Source organism: Chionomys nivalis, chromosome 1, assembly GCF_950005125.1.
Source record: "Chionomys nivalis chromosome 1, mChiNiv1.1, whole genome shotgun sequence".
Lineage (NCBI taxonomy): Eukaryota > Metazoa > Chordata > Mammalia > Rodentia > Cricetidae > Chionomys > Chionomys nivalis.
This window is the reverse complement of record NC_080086.1, coordinates 84923915-84945155: the sequence shown is the minus strand read 5'-3', so window position 1 is coordinate 84945155 and position 21241 is coordinate 84923915. Positions and strand designations below refer to the sequence as shown.

General features: G+C 41.7%; 1 protein-coding gene across 1 annotated transcript in view; it reads left to right on the top strand.

Annotated features, from left to right (window-relative positions):
• The first annotated feature begins 2802 nt into the window (after positions 1-2802).
• Ndnf (neuron derived neurotrophic factor) overlaps positions 2803-21241 on the top strand; it is a 38569-nt gene continuing 20130 nt past the window's right edge. Inside the window, exon 1 of the mRNA XM_057790181.1 lies at positions 2803-3293. The gene's annotated coding sequence lies outside the window, so the exon portion shown is untranslated. The remainder of the gene's footprint in view (positions 3294-21241) is intronic.

Below are 21241 nucleotides of genomic sequence, written 5' to 3'. Positions count from 1 at the left end.
GTAATGCCTTGACATACTTGCAGATAAAACACCCATTCAGATAAAAAAAAATAAATAAAATTAAATCCTAAATAGAACCAGCTATACCACTCGAGTTTGTACCCAAATGATCCTGAGTCAACATACCGCAGAAATACTTGCATATCCATGTTTACTGATACACTTATCACAAGAGCCAAGGAGTAAAAACAGCCTAGTTGTCTATTAACAGATGTGAGGATAAAATGTGTACAATGAAATTTTATGCGGCCATAAGGAAAAATGAAATAATGACATTTACAGAAAAATATGGATGCAACTGGAAATCATTATGCTAAGCAAAATAACCAGACTGAGAAAGATAAATACTCTGCTTTCTTTCGCATGTAGAACCTAGATCCGACATTCTTTATATGTATGCAGATATGTATGGGTTTATGTGTGTGTGTGTGTGTCTGTGTGTATTTATGGGCCACAAAACTAGAAAAGAAACCATGAAAGAGTAGGAAGAGGTCTTAAGTGGGGAAGAGAGAGGGTGGTGGATAAGCTGTAATAAGAATGGGTGAGGAACTGAGGAAGTGTCAGGAAGAGAGAAGGCAGTGGGAAGACACCTGAGGGCAGAGCGCAATGTCGCATATGTATGGGGAGTGTCACCACACACACCATGACCTTGGGGCCTGGAGAGGTGGTCAGGGGTTCAGAAGGCGTGCCACTTTTGCAGAGGACTTAGAGTTCAGTCCCCATTGTTCACATTGGGTGTGCTCTAACTACCAATAACTCTGTCTCTAGAAGTCCTCACACCCTTTTCTGGTCTTCTCAAGGATTATACTTATGTACATATTGACACACGCACATCACTAAAAATTAAAAATTTTAAAGACTTTTTAGAGATTAGTCTGCACATTAAGCTAATTATTTTTAATGAAATCACACTTCAGTCAGATTATATTAATTTGTCTGCTGCATTCAATAGTAGAGACCAGTCCCAAACACCTTTCTTTACCAGTTCTGCTCATGCCTTTGGCTTTCTTTCTGGTCTCCATCTTTTTCTTTGTCAGACTCTCTTTCCTCTCCCTAATTCTCTAACGTACACAATGCTGAATTCAGACATCACCAGCAGCTCAACTCCACACATATAAAGCAGAATATGTTTATCTATCTATCTATCTATCTATCTATCTATCTATCTATCTATCTATCTATCTATCTATCTATCTATCCATCTATCCATCCATCTATCTATCTATTTGTTCTATGTATATATATATATATATATGCATATATATTTCCTCATATTGCTTCTCTTGGTTAATGATACCATGACATGTCTTGAGCCACCCAAACAACTTAAAATCAGTATAAACCCTCTTCTTCCATCTCCCTTTAAGTCCTTACTCACCCATCTGCAAATTCTAAATGTATTTGAAATGACCCCAGCCTCCCAGCTTCCTTGGTTGAGCCCTATTTTTGCTTCCTTCCACCTTGTGGACATCTTCCCACTGTTAACTCACTCCTATTTGTCTTCCAAAGGGGTATCAAAGAGTGACCTTTCTAGATGTGTACCCGATGACACAAGCCTTATGATCTGCCTAACACCTTTAATCATTGTTCAAACAGCAGTCACCTTCAGAAGTTCTGTCTCCACGAGCTGGGAGGCCGTGCTCACTCTACCGGCAATGCAGCCACACCTAACTTCTCCTTGTTCCCAGGGTGCCCTTGTACTCTGACAATTTCCTGACCTCTTCACTGCTGTTTGTGGAATGCTCTTCCCCTCCCTTGTCCTTATGTGGCCATAGGTCCCGCATCCTCCAGAGTGCTGCACTGAAACATACACTGAGCACCCTCCAAGTTTTGCTGTCGTTGTTGTTTTGGTTTTTGGCATTTACAAAACTATGCATGGCGAGGAAGCATTTCCGATGGAAGGAGTCTCCCTAGCCACAGAACTTTGAGAGATGGACTGGACTACCCACTGAAAGATGTTTGGTTTTCAAAGGCATCTAACAGAAAGCTCATAGTACTAAACTTGATTTCAGTAAGGTTGTCTTTCGCCTTATCTTTGCTTTGGTGACAATGGAAATAGACAAGAGTTTTCCATGTTTTCAATACCCACACACGCCCAGGCTCAGGCCAGGTTGCCAATTAAGTAATTCTTAACATAATTACCTAGTGAACCTAATGACTTTACAATTTCTGCCCGGTCTCACTGGTCCTGTAGAGTCGTTTTTTTCAATTGTTAAAATAGTTGCTGAGTTTCAAGCCTGAGAGGCTGGGCTCTCAAAAGCTCCCAAGTGAAGGCTGGGGCAGGCAGTCCGTGAAGAGTCGCTTTCTGTGCTCAGCTTTCCTCCACCAACCTCCAGCCTTCTGAATTGAACCTTCTGTACCTAACCAAGCCCAGAGTTCCTCTCCATTGTGTTCCCTTGGCTTCTGGACAGTAAGACGGTCCCGTGTGCACCTCTGGCCAGGTCGTGCATCATTACGGAGGTCTCAGACGCGCCTTCCCGCCCCCACTCCGACCCCTGTGGCAGGGACCTAAAGATAGCAATGTGTCCTGTGCGGCCCCCCCCCCGCCCCCGTGGGTCTTGTGTGGGGAGCTCTTGGTCGCTGGACGGGAATGTATGGGAGAGAGAGAGAGGCAGCGAGGGAACGTGTGTGTGTGTGTGTGTTGCACGCTAGCGCGCGACGAGAGAGAGGGCGCGAGGCACGGAGGGGGAGCGGCGGGCAGAGGAAGGCGGGGCGGCGGGCAGAGGCGGGCAGGCTGGGAGGGGCAGAGACTCAAGCTTCTGCAGTGACACTCGGAGCCAGCGCGCACTCCTTGCCCGGAGAGGCGAGAGAGCGGAGCTAAGCGAGCCGCGTAAGAGCTGCCGCCTCTGTCGCCGGTGCGCTGGGCTCTGCCTTAGCAGCCCGCGCCGGCACTTATCGAGCCCGCCTGTCCAGCAGCGCCAGCTCCGCGGGCGGGTTCAGCATCCTCCAGCCACTGGGCGCCCGCATCAGCTCGTGCTGCCCCGAGACCTCCAGCGGGGTGCCGCTGCCTGCACTACTTACTGCAACTTTTGCAGCCGTGTGCGGCCGGCCTTCTGCCCGGCTTGGAAGTTCGTAGCTCCTGCTACAAAGTTGAGATACTTGAGCAATCGAATTTGCTTTTTCATCTGCCTCTTCCCCAGCGTGCAGGTCCCCCTTGGTTCGTGGATCCTCGTGCTTGACATCTCGGTGGGATCCCGGGACGTGGACTTTCCCCCGTACACCACATCCTCGGGGAGAGATAAATCAAACAATTTTTCCTCTTCCCGCTAGGAAAAACAAACAAGTTCTTTAAGGTAAGGAGCAAGAGCAAAGTAATCCTCTTTTCCCCGACGCCTTCTTGCGCGGGTACAGATCTGGTCCGACCGCGTTTGCACTCATAGTCTGGTTCAGGGTCCCGGTTGAGATGCGTCCTAACACAGGGATGGATGAGACCAGAAGTGCCTAGGACAGGGACGTGGGCATCTCTCCCTGGGCTTGTCCGGTCCGCCTGTGGCTTGGCCGCGGTGAGCGGCTTTAGGTGGGCAGACACATCTCTAGGGCTGGGGAGCTGGACACGCGGCGTCAGACTGGAGCGGGTCCACGGATCCGCTGGCTTTATCCTAGCCTTCCTGGACACTGAGTTTGGCCAGCTGCGGGTGGGCTTTTGCTTTCCTCCCCTGTTAAAGAACCATCACCCTATTCTAGTTTTGCCAGACTGGGTGTTGCGGGGTCGGGAGGGGGGCATCCGCGTGGGCTGCGAAGCTGACGGGAATCGCGGCAGGGAGCGTGGAGGCAAGCTCCCCACAGACGGTGATGGCGGTGGTGGGGATCTTCTGGGACTCGCCCAGAAACCCCGCGCTCTCTCCTCATTTGACCTCTGCTATGCAGGGCGGCATCCTTAGAGAAAACTTCTCTAAGCTGGGTGGTCTACGTCCCGCGCATACTTTACGCAGCAGAGCAGAGCAGCTTCGGAGGTCGGGATACCCTCCCGCCGCAGCAGCCACCTTGTGTGGCGACCTCCCCAGTCTGTGTGCCCACCCGGGGAACATTCTGATCCCAGCCACCTTTCTCCTTGTCGCAGCGGTGGGAACTCTCCGGAGTCGGAATGCCAGCCTTCAGACCGGTTCCGCTCTTACCGGGCTCTTTGCAAACTGCTGAATTTGGGGCGCCCTTTCATTTTTGTCGCTCGCGCTTCGTTCCCACTCTTCCCCTCTCCCTCGTCCCAGGCTGAAGTCTGAGAGTTCTCGAAGTAGATCGCTTCAACTGCACTAGAGTGGCCTAGGGTGACGAGGCCCTTTTTGGCCAGAGTATATCGAAGCGGTTCACCCCAATCCTCTATAGATCACCGCCCTCCTCCTTGACCCTCCAAAGCGCTGTCCATCTTTGCTCTGGGCATAGCTCCCTGGAACCAAGATATGAAGTTACAGAATGAACCTAAGAAAAAATTCTGGTTTTGATTAAAAAACAACAACAAAACAGAGAATTCTCTAAATAATTTGGGATTGTGATCTATTTACTTCTTGTCTTTTCGTCCTTAAATTACAGGGAATGATTTATTTGTTTATTTGCCCTGAGCTCCACGTCTCCAACACACTACTTTCTCATTCTCTCTCTGCCCCCTCCTTTTACTTGCTTTGTGGCCCTTTTACGGTTTTCGGAGAAGAGGGTCTCCACTCCTCCCCATCTCCTCCCACTGGGTCCCTGAGTGCCTGTGAAAACTGGGGAAGTCATCCGTGGAAATAAACAGGACCCCTACGCCATTCCCCCCCCCCCCTTCAAGCAAGTAAAACCCTCCCTGGGCTCAATCACAAAAGTAGAGATAAAACAGATAAAGCCGCCTTCCCTCCCAAGGGAACTGTTGCTGAGGATTGCACGCCTTTGAATTGTGTTATTATCCTAAAAGAGTGATGGATGGGTGCAAGATGCACCGCGCATACGGAGCAGAGTGTGCTGGGGGAGGTCGGCACTTATTATTATTCATCATTAAGTATTAAGAGTGCTAATAAGGCCATCACCCTAACCGAAGTCTGTGTTTATACGCACTTGGTTTTATGTCAGTCTCTTATTACAGTGGTTTCCGAAAGGGCCAATACCACAACTGTATTCATTCCCCACACTCATTCCACATATGGGACCGATCAACTGTCAAAAAGATACTGTCATTTTACCAGTTTAACTCGTGAACTTGGAGAGGGCTGCAGCCCTATGAAATGTCATTTTCATCACTTTGCCTTTTCTGAGTTTAAAAAACTTGGCAAAATAATTAATTATGGTCCCAATTCCCATTTTCAATCTAAACCTATATCCAGGATTATATTAAAATGTCCCATCACCCATTCTCTAAAAGTGACTCTTGTGAAATTACATTCCAATTTGGGGGATGGTAGAACAACTGGGAATGCTGGGCCCCCGAAGTAGGAGAGATTAATACTGTTTCAAATTTCTGTCACAAACTCTTCTTCCGGGGGCTAGAGAGATGGTTCAGAGGTTAACAGCTTTTGAAGCTCTTGCAAAGGGTATCAGCTCTGTTCCAGCACCCATGGCAATCAACTCACAACTAGCTGCAAGTTCAGCTGTGGCTGGCACCTGCACATAAGTGCCCATGTGTGCACATGCGTATGCACACACACACACATGCACACACACGCACAAGAGTTAAAATAAATACAACTTGAAAACTCTGTTTTCCTTTATAGGGAGTTATTACCCATTTCTTCTTTGCAGGGCTCTTTAGTGACTGTCCTTAATCTTCACCATACACTTGAGACTTAACAGCTTGCAGCTTTGTCTGTATTCCTATTTCCATTTTTATGTCAGGGCCCCTTACTAATTAAACTTTTATGTCAAAGACTTGGGCTCATGGCAGCAACACTTTTTAAATTAGTAACTATCGTAAAAAAGAAGCTAGAACTCTGTAATGGGTCCAAATTGCTAGGAGTTATATGTGGTTTAAGTTATGCGTTTATTTCAGCAGAATCAAAAACATCTTTTAATGATTTGCACATCCAGTTTTTAATCTCTGAAGATGTAACAAAACATATAATTTCAAACCATCCTGGTAAGAACAATGAAGCCTCACCCTTAGTTTACTCATCCTGGGTCTTAGCATCCATGTACTGAGGTGAGAATCTCAGAGAGAAAAAACTCACGTCATAACTTTGCTATATGGTGCAGAAGAATGCAACATTCCCAGGAGCCAAAGCAGGTTGGTCTTTGTGTAACTTGGAGATTTTTCACTGACATTATGAACTTGGCCTTTTTGACTTTAGGTTTTCTCACATGGATTTATCACCCAGACACTGCCTATTTTGCGGGAAAGCGTGTATTTTAAAGCTCTAACGAATTATTGGAAATGAAAGAAAGGTATCCAGTGTTGATTTCTTGGCGGTTATAGTCCGGCTACTCAGAGATCAAAATATTCTGTTTTAAAGTTGACTATCACACACACACACACACACACACACACACACACTCATTGTGACTAGAATGGAAGCGTTTCAAATTGACGCAGGGGCAGATTAGGAATGATTATCAGAAGACATGAACAGTATGTGATTTCCACATAATTGCACAAATTCTATTATTTCAGTGTCTTTGTCCTTAGTTTCCTTGTGATGAGGTGGTTGATACTTTCCCATAAGTATTGTTATTTTCCCCCCATTCTCTTGATGTCTGGTTTGATAACTGAACCGACAGAAGCACCCAGTTAAGGAATCATCTCTGCCAATCCCTAGGAAGAGCAGATATGGCACAACCAACACAAAACCATTCCACCTGATCCTTGAAATAGTTTCTACGATCTCTAAGAATTTACTTTAGAATGATTACTTGGAAAAATATAATTTATCAATCCTCTGTCGGCTCATTCCCTTGCCTGTGGCCTCGGCACCGCTGAGTTGTTGAAAAGCTGACAACACAAAACATGTGCTTTAAAACGGATCTTAAAGTACAACTCTGCTGGTATTTAAATACCAGCCCCCCAAAAAAACCCTCTGTATTAAGGCTAGAGAGATAGATCAGTGACCAACAGCACATGTTGCTCTTGCAGAACACCTGAGTTCAGTTGCCAGTACCCACCTAGTGGTTTGCAATGGTCTATAATCTGAGGTCCAGGGAATCCAATACCGTCTTTTGACACTCTGAGGACAGGGCCATGTGTATGGTACACATACATACACACAGGCAAAATACTCATGCACATAAAATAAAATAAATGCATCTTTTTAAAATGCTATGCGTTTTAGGCTGGATAGTTTCTACTTCCTATATATTACAAGGGATAAAAAAATAAAATGAGAAGCTTCTTTGTTGATTTCCGACTAGGAATAAAAGTAAATACAATAAATACAGTAGTTTGTGATATCACAAGTAGTATGCAAACCATGATTTCAGAAAGCAGGGCACATAGTGTATTTGTGCAAATTTGTGTGTGTCGACACTTCTGAGATGTCACCTGGCACTTGCCCAGGGGTGCTCAAAAAAGATCTGTTGTAAGTGGCTTACCTCTTAAATTCCAAATCTAGGAAAGGGAGGGAAATGGGAGGAGGTGGAAAATTTTAATAATAATATTAATAATAATAAAAGAAAAAAAATTCCAAATCTAGAGAGGCCAGACCCATGCCTTTCCTCTTCCTTTGCAGTCTAATGAAAAACTGCAAAGAACAACTCCACAAATTTCACTCTTCTGAAATATTTTAAAAACATAAATTGTATAGATAACATAAATGCTCCAAATAAAAAATCTTCTTGTGTTGCATTTTACAGCTTAAGAGTAGAACATTTGATGGGTGTGGAGTAAGGGCAGCATATCTCTGTGGACTCATCTCCTTATCTCCTTGGGAGGAGGAACCAGGTCTGATCTCAGAGTAGCAGAACCCTGGGCCCTGCTGCACTGTCTTTGCTGTCAAGGAACTCAGTGAACAGGATCCCATGGAGGCTTCAGTTTAATGTCCCCGGTTCTCAAGAGCACAGAGGGTTGCAGGGTTGGACATTGTTAGTCTTGCCATTACTTGGAAACAGACTTTAACTTGTTTGGTGAATGCACTGAGTTTTTCATTGTCAGTTTTCCTATTGCAAATTTGGATGACACATACCGAGTATAACTTGGCAATTATGACAAAATCCTAATACACAAAGAGTGAGATTCATATCATTGGCAAAGGTGTTTACATGTTTTGCTACTTATTGGTAGCAGGTATGTGAGAAACAGTGCTAACTTGAAAAGGCCTTTTTGTTTAGGATTGGCTTAGATGCTGCAAGTGTCAAGAGACCGTAGAAAGTGAACAGTTACAGTTTATAGAACATTGTAGTAAAACACGACCCATAGCCAGTTTATACATCTCGAGATAGCGATGATGACTCCCTGGAGTTGCCTTAGCTGTCTTAGAACTAGAACATAAACACTCGAAAGCACACAAAACATATAGGCATGGCCAAGTAGAACGTTATACATTTTATTCCAGAAATAAAATATACTTCATATTATCATACAAGTAAATTCACACAATATAAGCATGCATGATTCATCTTGGTGTTAAAATGTATTTAAAAACACATAGTAAGTACAGTTTCTCTTTTGTAGATGCAGGAGTATATGCTTGTATGTCTTCACATAGTTCTAAATGTGCCACTTGGTGTCACCCAGGATATACGTTCACCAGAATTCATTATCAAAAGCTTTAAATTTGGATAGATTCTGACATTGGTGGGTCAAGTCATTGAATAAATGGCTAATTTATTGCCACAGCAGGGACAAAGATGAGGGACAGGAGTTGCCTCCACAGCTGGGCACCTGGTTTCATTTTTATCCTGTTGCTTCCTTCCATAAGTATTACTGGTGGTTGTTCAAAGTCCAAGGTGATTTGTGAAAATCTGCTTTGAAAACTTAAATTTTTAATGGAGAAATGCAGCTGCCTCTTAAATGGAAGCTAAAACCCAACACTAGCCGTGTTGGTGGCAAGATTCTATGCTAGCAAATGAGCTAGACATGAGGAAAATCTCCTGCCCAGCTTGTGAGAAGGAGGGACTGATGAGAAAATAACTTTTATATTAATTTTAAAATAATCTTATTGTTCAGGGTCCTCTATAAATACAAAAATGAACCAGCAGTAACAGTAAAATCATGTCAGATAGGATCTTAAAGAGATAGATAAAGCCAAACAGAAAGGAGACATATTAATACAGAATATGTATGTGTTCCATCCAGACACATGCATGTCCTAAAGCTTTTTTTTCCAGTGGGGGTGGCGGGTGTGGAGGAGAACCAATACTAAACTTTCCTCTAGTTTCCTCTTCTAATTATTTTGTCTGTGGTATTTTAACAAAAGTTATAACTAGGGCCGGCTTTTTAGGTCACACATAGAAATACAATGGCCTCAGGCGTCCTTGATGCCCTCAGGAAATTAAAAAAGTATATTCTGATCACAGTTTCTCTTCCCTCATCTTGTCCCAGATCCTCCCACTTCCCCACCCACCTAACTCTCTCCCTTTAGGAAACAAAGAGGCAAATATAAAACAAATCAGTAGAATTAAACAAAACAAGTAAACAAACAGGAAAAAAAGCTTAGAAAAAGCATGAGATGCACACACACATACACACGCTCCATAAAAACACAAAACTGGAAACCACAGTATATAAGTGAAAATATATATTAGCCGTAAGTAAAAAGATTTGCCCCCAAAAGCGTTATGAGACAAAACATATCATTGATTTTAGTTTCTGTTGTCCATTTGCTGCTGGGCATGGGGCTGGCCCTTAAGGATGGTTTGTATATCCAGTGATACTCCGTTATAGAAAATTGTTTTGGCTTTTGTTTGTTTTGTCTGTGAACAGTTGTCAAACTGCAGGTAGCTCTGGTTAGGGATAAGAACTGTGTCCATTTTCCCGCCATTTCTGGGATGCCATGTGTCTTGGACCTGTGCAGGCCCTGTGCATGCTGCCACAGTATCTGGGCATTTAATTTTCATATCAGGAGGAGGTACTTGTGCTCCTGTGTATCATTCCTGTTGTGTCTAGAAAACACTGTTTCCTTGGTCTCTTCCATCCTAACTAGCTGTTACAATCCTTCTTCCTTCTTTCCTACAGAGTTCCCTGCGTCCTGAGTTTTGAGTGCATTTCCACTTTATACTTGCCTTACAAATTTGTCTTTGCCTATTGCTCTGGTGCAAATTTGAGACGAAATGTTCTGATGTGAATTAGATGGGACAAATAACCTGCAAGGTTAGGTCCCGTGGATATTCGCATTTCAGAACTTGAGTTTTAAGTACAGTGAAAGACATAAATGCTCTTTCCAACCACGGACGTATAGGCTTCCAGAGCCTGTAAAATCCACCAACTCACAGCCCGGGATAATGTCAGCTTGACAAAGCAGTTGTCACCACAAAAGCACAAGTACCTCCTCCTGATATGAAAATTAAATGACAAAGATTGATTTAAATTTGTTTTTATCTCTAAGGAAAGAAACCTTGTGTACACGTACAGATGCATGAACACACTCGGCATGTCAGAAACCTTGTGTACACGTACAAATGCATGAACAGGTAGCCAAAGTTTCTGACCTTTCTAAGTGAAAGCAAGAGGCAAAATAGTGATTTGTAATCCGCCCTGTCCACAATCCACCCTTGAAACAGACCAGGGCACGTTTGAAAGGCACAGTGATTTCCACTAAAGGTAATGACGATATCCAGTTCACTGTAGGGTACTATTGTAAAAAAACACCATATATACTACAGCACATATGTAATGCAACGTTCCAGATTTGCACTCTAACATGTAGACAGAAAACTACAAAATGAGAGCATTGAAATAAGATGAAAATGCTTCCAAATAAACCTGTCATTATTGTGAAGAATAGTTATGCTTATCTGCATAAGCATTTATAAATAAATTGCTATCATGTCAGCATAACTTCAAAACTCCAGTGTTCCGGAAATTAAAATCACTTTCTACTTTTTCATGCATACTGTGCTGCATTTTGAAAGTTTCCTTGAAAATTTGGCTTTCTACAAAGTTGTTAGTTATTAACTGGTATTAAAGTTGTTCCTGTGTTTTGAATTTCAAGCATAGATGCAAATGTTGTATTCATCAACATTATTGTTGTTCTAGATAAGCCTTGGCGATTTGCAAAGTGTTTCCACATCCCTTGATTTCCATAATATCTTGCTGCTAATGAAAAATCTAAGGCATTAACTCAATGAAGACACCTAAACTCAAAAGAACTTTTTATTTTATTTTATTTTATTTATTTTTTTGGTTTTTCGAGACAAGGTTTCTCTGTGGCTTTGGAGCCTGTCCTGGAACTAGCTCTGTAGACCAGGCTGGTCTCAAACTCACAGAGATCCGCCTGCCTCTGCCTCCCAAGTGCTGGGATTAAAGGCGTGCACCACCATCGCCCGGCTCAAAAGGACTTTTTAACTATAGCACTAATTCCTTGGTTGAAAAACAAAATGGTTTTTAAAATTCTATAAAATTTGAGTAGAAATTAATGACAACTTAATTTGTATATATAAAATTTGCTTTTTTTCCTTTATATTTTATTGACTAAGAATATCACTTCCTTATGAAACCTAAGGTCCTGGGTTCTAATCCTTGGGTTCCACCTCCAGCAGATGTTCTCTGACCTTCACATGTGTTAGAGGCATGTGTGCAGCCCCACATACAAATAAATAAAAACAAAATGATTTAGTCTGCAAGATCATAGCTGTGTGCTGTCCCTAAATGTTTCTGGCTGGCTTAAGGAATTATTTAAGTACTTTCGAGGAAAATATTTTAAAGCTTTTACATTTAAATTATTCTTTAGTTGGAAAGTAAAAAATATTCCCTCTGGTTCCAAAAGGCACAGGAGGTATGCAAGGTAAACAAATAAATATTGGTCCGCATGTTTCTTTCTAGAAAGAAATCTGTTTTCTGATGAAAAATCTCTGGAAGTAATATGGGGCAGCCACTTCCGAGCATATGCGTGCTAACACAATCCCCAGCACCCCCCTCCAGTCAGTCTTCACACATGATGCTCCATCGTAGAAGGCAAAGTAGGCATCGGTTGCTGTTAATCCACTCATGACTGTGAAATTACTTCTTGCAGGCTTGTCTCCTTCATCGTTTCTCCTCTCTTCGGTCTGATTGACCAGCTTTGGAAGTCTCTGGGTCTTGAGTGTTGCAAGATATGCTATTTTTTGAGTCAGTTCTCTGTTGTTGTTTTTATGTAAGTGTGTACACACGCAAGTAGATCCACATGTATGTATTCATTGATAATTGACAAAGATACTCAAATATCTTAGAATTTTTCAGAAAGAAAAGACATAAAATGATTTTCTTTTAGTAAGTAGAAACTATTAAGAAGAGTTGGGGTTAGAAAAATGAGTTGGAAATTTACTTAAGACACGTAACCTATAATACTGAAACATTTAAATTTTTTGTAGTGACTGTATCACTAGCAAACAAAAATCCAAACTCATCCAAGTTAATTGCATTTAATAGTTCATTAGTCCTTTTATTCTGTAAACTGTGATGTTCTTTAGTGGTAAGGAGTAAGGACTAAGGTAGTTGAGTTCTATGATTGAAAAAATTATTTCTAAAATCATGGATGAAATTGTACATTTCAGCAGAACACTGAGACTGTTGTAGACATATAGAAAACAAAAACAAAAACTCCAGGATATTCTAAAAAAAAAAAAAAAAAGTTCAACAACTGGCAGAGGGTTAGACACCTGTCGGACACCTAGAATCTTCTACCTCCTCATTAGTCTTTTTTTTTTTTTTATGTTTTCACTAAATATTTATTCGGTCTTTAAGCTCTACAACTTGAAGAAGTAAATGACTGTAGAAATTTCATGGTGGAGAAAGATGGGAAAGAACACAGAACGGACCTGTACTTAAGTTAGGTACAGGTAAGAAAATCTAGGTTTGAATTGATGGGACAGTAAGATGTGGACAAGTCGTTCACCTGAGACATGGAGACATGAGCTAGACGAGAGAGCTAAACAGAGAAAGTGAAAGAAAGCTGCCTTCCCACCAGGTTCTCAGAATGACTAGGAGGTCAGAACTTGAGTCCTTGGAGGATATTATCTCATCTTTCCAAGATGTGTCTTTGTTCGGGGAAAGGAGCTGGACTTTTTAGAAGTAAAATATACTTAACAACTACAACTTTTAAATTTTTTTTTACAGCAACAAGACATTTTTGTATCACCTCCTCTTCTTTTTTTCTAGGAGAAAGGATAATTTAGTTTCACCATTTTTAACTATTTATGGTCCCTCATCCATTTATTCATTCATCTATGACTTTCATGATCCTTAGTTTACTTATTTAAGAATAAGATGATAGATATTAATTTTATAAGAGTTTCAAAATAAAAAAATGTATGCATAAAAATCAAAGATTTTTGGGAGCCAAAGCCATCTACAACCCGAATATTTGAGTGCAGCCTAGCAGCTACCAGCATCCTTATGCTACTGGGCCAGTCTCAGGACAGACCCTAGGCCTGATGAACCAGATTGCACTGTACTGGCAAAGTTGAGTTATTTTTGTGTTAGTTTGAAATTTTAACACTCCTATCGTAAGATCAGAGTATATTCTAATGCATTTCAAGTAGATAGAATGTGCTCTATTCTGACAGAATTATTTCTGTGTTCTTCTGGAGAAAAGTCATATATTCCCAGCATACATCGGGTCATCTGCCTCATGCTCCCTTGCCCACAGCAGTCTTAACCTTGAGACATACTCAAAATATTCTGGATATACTTCCAGCTACTTCAGTTCCACACAGTAACCTGTTATACATTTGGCAATTACAAAATTGTCAAAAGCACATATTCCTTCAGATCCTGTTATTACCTGGAAAAATAATTCTACCCTTTAGTAATGAGTCAATTTCAATATTTTGATGCTGGGCTCTATGATTAGCATTATTAACTGTTGAACACTTAGGGAACTCATGTGTACAAACAGGATTTAAGCTGGCTGGCTGTGAAAATGTATGACTAGATTTTTCTGATTTTGTCAGTGCTTGAATCTTACAAAAGGAACAGAAGCTTGTGTCTAGAGAAATGGTTAAGGCATTTCAGCACAGGAATGGTCTCTGCTGGGGCCTGTGCTCAGAGCGCCAAAGCAGACTGGGAGAAAGTTGAAGAAATGAGTTTTTTCAGCGTGAATCAGAGTTGGAGGACTAGACTCTCATGCAGCAGGAATTTTTTAGCTTCTGGTTAATGGAAAGCCATCTGACACCCCCATTTTTTCCAAAATTATATTGAAACATATTTTTTAAATAAAGGTAACAATGTGGATATTATACAAAGTATAAAAGCAGGACACAGAGATGCAATATGTAAATAATGTTTGGCATTTTAATAGGAGAGGCGGCATGCTAGTAGGTGGGCCAGCAGGATTTGATGGCTAACAGAACATGGATGTTATCCATGTTCTTCACTGATAGCTTCAAGGATTGATCTGCTGTTGTGGTGAAGCACCCTCTGCCCTTCACACAGCATCTCAGACCTCCAGCTGCCTTGTCAGGATCTATGCCTTCATGATCAAATATGAACTCTGAGGCTCAGAGCAGGGTCATTCTCTACCTGCAGTCATAGTGGCACAGGGATGATCTGCCAGAAGGAAATTCAAATCTGACTGTGGAGCTAAGAGAGGCTACTGCTATGCCATTTTCCTCTGCTGGGCAATCTGAGTTAGCATGGGGCAGCTCAGAATGAACTGAGAGGCTGTAGCAAGCTGCCATCCCTTCGTTCCTCTCACTTGCCAAAGACTTGCAGGATTTTTTTGATAGGACACAGTCTAGATTACTTTGGTCTTTGATATTAGCATTTCCAAAGCAGATAACATAATTCAGCAAATATTTATTTTGTGCAAGCAAGCTAAAAATAACTACCTAAGGTTGTAAATAGAGATAAAAACAAATTTCTGCTCATAAACTTGTGTCCTGTAAGTCTCACAAAGAGCATTTCTATAGGGGCAAAAATACATATATAAAATACAATTCTAATGAGTTAGGGAAGAACATAAGAAGCAATCTGGTTTCAGCAAAAGACTGTGACTCTTCCGTTTCTGAAGCACCTCCCCCAGGCTGGGACATTGTACTGGGTTACTGACATTATACAGAAGGGGGTTCAGATAATAAACCATGTAAGGAAATAGTACCTTGCCACGGTCCTCAGAGCCTCCCTGGAGTCTATAGAGCACTGTTTTGGTGCCTGACTCCAGAAGGTTGAAGGCATCCTTGTACTGTTGCAGCAGGTCTGACATTTTAAACAACTCCTTAAAGCAAATGACCTTCCTGGAGCCTCTCGATGTTCCTTCATCCTAGTCTCCACTCTGTTTCCTTTTGGCCCTCAGATGAGCTGAGAGGTTCCTCTGCCTCATCGCTTTACTCTGGCGTTAGCATCTTACTCTTCACCTGACATGAGGCAGGACCTGTTTTCCTAGCCCTGTGACCTCCCGCAACAATTATGAAACCATTTCCTCCAAGATTGAAACATTCTATCATACAGGAAATCTCCTTAAGCGGGAAGGTAAATAACTCAAAATAACCTCAGGAAGTCCCTGAAACTGACCAAATTCACTAGGAACCCAGCCAGGGAAAGCAATAAAAGCTAAGAGCCCCTCTCAGCAGAAGAAAGCTGAGCTGCAAAGATTCTTAAAGACTGAGGGCGGAGCAGCTGCCAGGAAGAAGAAGAAACTAGCTGTGCTGCCTTTATAGGTTGAGATCAACTGAGGCACTTGGAAAGGAAATTCTAACTTGTTGAGTTCTCTGCAGGCTGTGCCCTGTGCTCTAGGTTCCCAGTTCTGCTGGCTATCATCATTGCTGGGGTGGATTTTGATGATGGCATTTTATACTCACCCATACTCCTCTAAGTAACGCCAATAAAACTCATTGTTTCACCAAGTGGGACATTGGTGGTTCCTGTCATGGTTCCCTCTCTGCGGTAAGTAGATGTATGTGTGTGTTGTTTCCCCGGGATAAGTTTTGTCACACAACACCAACAGCAAATCCCTCTTGGCTGGTAGTTGCAGTTAACACACAGATGGTGTGAGTTCTGAGAGAACACCTGCTGTTCTGCCCCTCTGTCTTTCTCAGTGTCTGCTCCCTTCAAAGTCCCTTCCAATTCCAATGTCCCTAGCTCTGTAGAGCTTCCTCTGTATTCTAGCCTTTAGTAAGCCCCCTGCTGAGTTGTTCTTCCTCACAGCTGCAGTCTCTGACCTCAGAGCCTGGAAGACCCTCCTTCCCTGTCTTCTTCAGCCCATTTTCTGTATAGGGCCTATTCCTCTCTGGAATGGGCATATTAAGCCAAGGTCATTCTTTTTGTTCTTCGTCTCTCTGACCACAGTGTGAGCCTGACAGGTGCAAGCACTTCGCAAATCTTGTTCATTGCTGAATCAGGGTCTCTCAACCAGATGTTAGCACAGCCTCTGTACCCAAGCAGTGCTTGGCCAATTGCCCATTGCGCTCTGTGGTTCCACCATGCTTGCCATTCTAATGCAGCTTCTTCTTGTTGGTGGGCCTTGGTTTTAATTACATCACTAGGGGCTGCATTATAAAAGCTTTCTTTGATCAAGGCATTCTGGAAGACGCAGCCCATGTGTTTAGCAGACACAGCTGGAGAATCACCAAAACAATGCTCAAAACCAGGTTTGTCATACAAACAGGAGTGTCTTTGAACTTGAATCATTAAATACCTTGTTTTGTGGGTTAGTATGAGGATTAGAATGTTTATGGTCTTTTGGAAAAATGACACACTTTACCTGCAGTTGAGAGAAAGTGATGAAAATTTAAGGTTGTTGCTTATGGGTGAGAAGAGTGGAGTCTATGAGTCTTTGTAGAGTCCTCTTTCTGACTCTAGTTTTCTCTGTTATTCTGACTTCTATCATTCTTGCTCACAAATAGAACCCGTGCATCTCAGTGCAGAGGGTCCAGTGAATAACCCACAAGGTCCAATAGAACCTGTGCATCTCAGTGCACAGGGTCCAGTGACTAACCCACAAGGTCCTACAGGACCAGTGCATCTCAGTGCACAGGGTCCAGTGACTAACCCATGAGGCTACGCTATCCAGTAGAGCTTAGTAAGCATTGGCTCTACTACAAAGCGTACAAAGGGACCTCTCTTTTCCCCTCTTGGACTGTCCATCCCCTCAGTGTGTTACCATTCCCTGACTCAGCCAGTTGCCCCTTGACTGTCTCTGACCCTGATGGTATTTGATCCCTTCCAGTCTTTACTAAGCAGCCATCTGCTTCCTTGGTGAAAATCTAGGCCTAGACCCACCCACCCATCCCCATATACATGAAGTTGCTCCTAGTGAAACAAATTTCAAGTAGGGCACAAAATGTTTCAGGTGCACGAATTTATCTAAAGTACCCAAAGAACTAACAAGCCTGGAGCTTGAATACCTGTTTCATCACACAGCCTGTATTTTATGATTCCTCATATTGGGATTTCTTACCTAAAAATGCTGACAAGTCCAAGATATGTGGCATTTGGTGGATGTTATTATAGGAGGGCTTTTACATTTTTTTCCAGCTATCTGTTAGGAAGAGATCTGGTCTGTCATGTTTTTAAAGGACATTTCTTTTTAACGTCTGTGTTTGTTTTTCTTTTTTGTCTCCTGATCACTAGTAATAACTGAACTAAAACACAGCTCCAGGCTTATTAGTTCTCTGGGTACTTTAGATAAATTCATGCACCTGAAACATTTTGTGTCCTACTTAAAATTTGTTTCACTAGGAGCAATTTCGTGTGTGTGTGTGTACACCAATTGCTTTCCCAGTGTATTTCATGAGCTTTCCCTATTTCTGGAAGGAAGATCCTCTTTTGCATTCTGACAATTGAAATCAAGACTTTCATTTTTTAGGTCCCACATCTCAACACTTCACACCTTAGCTTTTCCTCCATTGCATAGAATTCTCATCACATTAAGAGAATGGTGTCCTATTTTGTTCTATGCCCAGATACTTTATTTGACTTAAGAATTACTTGGGCTAGTGATATGTCTCAGTGGGTCAAAACTGACGACCTAAGTTGATCCCTGAAAGGACAATGGAAGGCAGAACTGACTCCGGCAAATTTTCCTCTGACCCCACCACATGCACACTGTAACATGACAAAATAAAAAGAAAGCAATAGATGTAAAATACCAAGAGAAGAGTTTGTTTCAAAAGCTGCATCTAAGATAGGTACCTATGCATAGATTATGTCAGTCTGCCTAATTTACCTTCCGTGCTTTCTTACATTTCTTCCAACCATATTATATTTGATGCTTCACCCTGATTCTGTCTTCATCTCCTCTGTATTCTCTGTGATCTATTCTGTATCCCAAACCTCCTTGCTATTCTCCATTCTATTTCCAAATAATCTCCACTCTGCCCCCAGAAGCTGCCACAGCCTCCTCTGTGGCTTTAAGGGAATATATATATATATATATATATATATATATATATATATATATATGCTTCTGTGATCATGCTTTCCCTAAAATTGATTCCCTACCACAGTGCATAGTTACTGCTTAGATGAACAGATGGATTTACAGACAGACAGACAGATGATAAATAGATTGGATGGATAAAAAGATGGAGGGAGGGAGGGATGGAGGGATGGACAGACAGATGGGCGGGCAGACAAATAGGTAGATAGCATGGATTAGCCAGAGATCCTGCCCTACTTAGAGAGTTTTCCATCACATTCAGAATAGACACCAAAGTCTTGAATATGGGTGTAAAAACCTGTACTTTGTCTCCTGATCGCTGCCTTTTCTCTGATCACCCAATGGCCTTTTCTTTTGTCAATACTCTAAACTAGAGCCACCTCAGGACATTTGCACTAGACGTTTCTCTGACCAGGACGCTCTTTCCCCTGACCTTTTCTTCTCTGGCTTTCCCCTTCTGTTTAAATCCCAATGTAAATGTCATTTTCTCCATGAAATGCTCAGACTGAAGTTGCTGGAACCATATGCCTTTTCACACAGTTTATTCTAGTTTTCTGCATGGCAGCGATTAGTAGCCAGGATTGCTTTCTTGTTTATATTTGTGTGCTAGCTATCATTCTGCCTACTGTATGCACTTTATGGTATGTTCCCAAATGAATACCTGATACATGCTCATTACAGAGACTTTGAATTTTAAAATAATGAGTGAAAATATTAATGTAATTTATCCTAGTAAGTAGCTCTTGTAGAATATTTTGTTATTGTTGAGTCCCTCCATCATCCAGCTCAGTTTGGAGTACTAAGTTAGCAATTGGCAAGTCAATTATTAGCAGCTTGGCATTTTTTACTAGTGTTTTAACCATATTTACTTTTTGATAAGCTGACATTTCAGCTAAAATAACTATAAGGTCAAATTTGAGGGTGTGTATGGAACAGTCTTTGGCAACTGAGACAGTTGTTGTCTGCCCCCCTCTGCTGACATGCTGGGGCTTACCTCCTCTGCCCCATCTCCACAGAGAATGAGATGTGTAGGGAATGGATTGCTTTGGGAACATTGCACAGGAATTCACTTTCATTTTATTGCAAATCAACAGAAAAGAAAATAGCTTAGTTGTCCAACAAAAGCAACCAAGCATTTTTTTTCCCTCCCACAGGCGCTCTTCGTTCTAGGAATCATTAGCTGCTTTGAGATGGTGACGGGGAGGTATCTCCCAGCTGTCTCAGTTCAGATCCAGAGGACATTTTGATAGAGAAAAGTCATTCACTCTTCTGTTCCAGCATTACTTTTTATTATCCTGTGTATTGCGTTTTGATTTTGTCATATCTTATAGTCACCCATCCACTGCATTTTAAACCTTCTTTCCTTTGGTAAACTAAGTCTGGTTTCACAGATCAAAGGCTGTAACTATTTATAGTGCATTTATTTCAGCCATTTCTGTTGATCATTGTACTTTTATTGGCCTTAGTAATAGTGAGAAGACAGGGTTACTTACTTTAAAATGTGTTCATTCATGTAGTTCAGATTCTGTGCACTTGGCCTTTTAAAATTAGAATGCCCTTGACTTTGGCCTTGTCGTGAACTGTGCACCAGGGGGATCAGAGCAGATGGATGACAGAATGGAAACTTTATTGGAATCTTTGGCAGGTTTTAATTTTACATTGCATTTTGATATTAATTCAATTTCCCCTCTGAATGAAAGTTGGCAGTCATTGGGGGAAGTGTTCAAGGAGGTTGGAATCACTGGTGTAATGAGCTCTAAAGCCTTTCATAATTGTGGCTCCGTGGAGTGACAGCAGATTCTGTGAACAGGGCTGTAGCCACAGAGGGTGTGTCTTTGTAAGGGAGGACCAGTCTCACCTGCTGAGAACACACCACAAGACACACCAGGAGCCTCCTGTGGTTGTCCTTTCTTTTTACACACAAAAATACCAAACTACAGTGCATATTTTTCTTCTTGAATCTTATATCAAAGCAGGGGATATTTTTGAACTTTTGCAAACAACCAACTAACTTCAGTCAACATTCTTCCTGTTTGAAAAGACAACAAAATTGAACCACTTTTAGGAATTTAGCTCTTATTGTTGCTTTCATGGCTTGAAGGGACGCTTTTATCCAAGGAACAAGTTTTAGCATTCTAGGGTACTGTGCTGGCTGCCAGCAGGTTAGTGCAGACACTAGGGCACTTCCTTAGACCAACATCACATTTGCCTTTGCAGCTAAGTCAAGCACTTAAATATAGTTATCACATGTGTTTAGATGATGCAAATACAATCAAATTCCTTCAAGTGTAATAATAGTAGTTAAAAAGATGAAATATTTGCATGGAAAGAAAATAACAGAGATCTTTGTGGCATACCATTCCTTGGAATTATCCTCACTCCATTATAATCATGTAGTTTCTACTCTGTAATTAAACATTAAATTTTATTTATTCCAGATGCATCTGCTTCAAGTCATTCAGAATACTCATCCTTTTGGGGGGCTTGGAAGGTTGCTTTAAATTTATTTCAAGTAATATAAAGTGAATCTTGATGTGGGTATTTTAAAATTATATCCTTCTTGTAGCATATTGATACCTATGAATTTGAGCTTACGTTTTATACTATGGAATAGCTATCATCACCTGATTCCATAAATATGTTCATATGTTTCCACAAAGACATTGTGGACCTTGATTACTTGTGAAGGGAGGTTGGCTGAGTTTGTTTTGATTCTAGTCACACCACTGAAGAGAGCTATGGTGACAGTTCTGAGGAGTCTGCATGGCCGAGGAAGGTCGGTGTCTTCAATTGATATCATGCTGCCCTTTCGTCAGAAACTCGGGGTCAGATATATCACA